This window comes from Carlito syrichta, unplaced genomic scaffold (genome assembly GCF_000164805.1).
Source record: "Carlito syrichta isolate Samal-C Ts95f unplaced genomic scaffold, Tarsius_syrichta-2.0.1 Scaffold307152, whole genome shotgun sequence".
Taxonomy (NCBI): domain Eukaryota; kingdom Metazoa; phylum Chordata; class Mammalia; order Primates; family Tarsiidae; genus Carlito; species Carlito syrichta.
The window spans coordinates 133,202-135,329 of record NW_007251248.1 but is presented as its reverse complement, the minus strand read 5'-3'; positions in this window follow the sequence as shown (position 1 = coordinate 135,329).

Below are 2,128 nucleotides of genomic sequence, written 5' to 3'. Positions count from 1 at the left end.
TGGGCAACTTGGTGAGACCTCATCTCTACAATAAATCAAAAAATTAGCCAGACATGGTGGCGCACGCCTATAGTTACAGGCACTTGGAAGGCTGAGGCAGGAGTATTGTCTGAGCCCAGCAGGTCAAGGCTGTGGTGGCCGTTAGCATGCCACTGTGCTCCAGACTGGGTGACAGAGTGAGATTCTGACTCAAAAAACAAGTGATCCTTCTCGGTCCCACTCCATCCCAGGCTGAGGCTCGAGTTGGCAGAGAAAAGAGAGAAGGAGAGACAGCTTCCCAGCCACTCCAGAATGCACAAGAACCCCTTGGAAGCCACTCTCAGCCCTTTCACCACTTCAGGGACCTCTGGTGAACTCCGGGGCAGCCCGGCCCCAGTCTGGAATGCCCAGCTGCCCCTGAGAGGCTGTGCCTGTCCCTGAACACTCACACCCTTGACCTAAGGTGGACCGGCCCAACCAGGAGCTTCAAAAGGCAGCATTAGCCAGGTGTGGTGGCTCATGCCCATAATCTCAGCACTTTGGGAGGCTGAGGTGGGAGGATCACTTGAGCCCAGGATATCAAGGCTGTGGTGAGCTATGATCGTGTCACTGCACTCCACACCAGGTGACAGAGTGAGACCTGACTCTAAAAAGCAAAAATAAATATAAAAATTAAAAAAGAAAGAAGCCGGGCTCGGTGGCTCAGCCTGTAATCCCGCACCTTTGGGAGGCTGAGGTGAGTGGATTGCCTGAGCCTGCGAGTTCGAGACCCACCTGGGCAACTTGGTGAGACCTCATCTCTACAATAAATCAAAAAAAGTCAGCCGGGCGTGGTAGCGTGCACCTGTAGTTCCAGCTACTTGGAAGGCTGAGGCGGAAGGGTCACCGGAGCCCAGCAGGTCGAGGCTGCGGTGGCTGGGAGCGGCCACTGCACTCCAGTCCAGGCGACAGAGTGAGACTCCAACTCAAAAAAAAGAAAGAAAAGGCTCTCTGTGCACCCAGTCTTCGAACTTTCCACCCCCCCCCCCCCCCCGCCGCCCTCCTAGGCTCTAATTCCATCTAGATCACACCGTGTTAGTTTCACCACCTAAAAGCTCTAGAATCATGCCTGACTCCCAGCTCTGGTACTGGAATACCCCACCCCTCCGAAATGTGTCTGATCCCAGACCTCCCTGTGGCTACTTGTACCACTCTCCCCCAGCTTTGCACAACTTATATCCATGCATTTATTATTTTTATCTTTTATTTAAGAGAGGGGAGTCTCACTATTTTGCCCAGGCTGGTCTTGAACTCCTGGACTCAAACAGTCCTCCTGCCTTGGCCTCCTGAGTTGCTGGAATCACAGGTGTGAGCCACCACACCAGGCTGAACTATTTATTATTTATTTACTTACGTATTTGTTCTTATTTTTGTTTTTTTTTTTGACTCAGGGTCTCTCTGTCGCCCAGGCTGGAGTGCAGTGACACCATCACTGCAGCCTCGACCTCCTGGGCTCAGGTGATCCTCCTGTCTCAGCCTCTTGAGTACTGGAACTACAGGCACAGGCCACCATGCCCAGCTAATTTTTAAATGTTTTTTGTAGAGATGAGGTCTTCAATATTGTCCAGGCTGGTCTTAAATTCCTAGGCTCAAGCAATCCTTCTGCAATGACCTCCCAAAGTGCTGGCATTACAGGCATGAGCCACCACACCCGGCCTATTTCTCCTCTTCGTATTTATCACCATGTCACATGTCACATATGTTCCTGACTTATCTTTTTTATGGTGTGTCCCCTCTACGCAGTAACTGAGTCAGCGTTAGGGCAAAGATCTTTGTTCCGAGTGCTTAGAACAGGGTCTGGCACACAGTAGGTACTCAATAAACTCTTGAAGAACGGATGAACACGTTACCGTTAAATTAATGAAACGGGCCGGGTGTGGTGGCTCATGCCTGTAATCCCAATATTTTGGGAGGTGGAGGTGAGAGGATTACCTGAGCTCAGGGGTTCGAGACCAGCCTTGGCAACTTGGCAAGATCTCACCTCTACAAAAAAGAAAAAATTTAACCAGGTGTGGTGGCACACGCCTATAGTTCCAGCTACTTGGAGGACTGAGGCAGAAGGATTGTCGGAGCCCAGTAGGTCGAGGCGGCGGTGGCGGAGAGCAGGCCA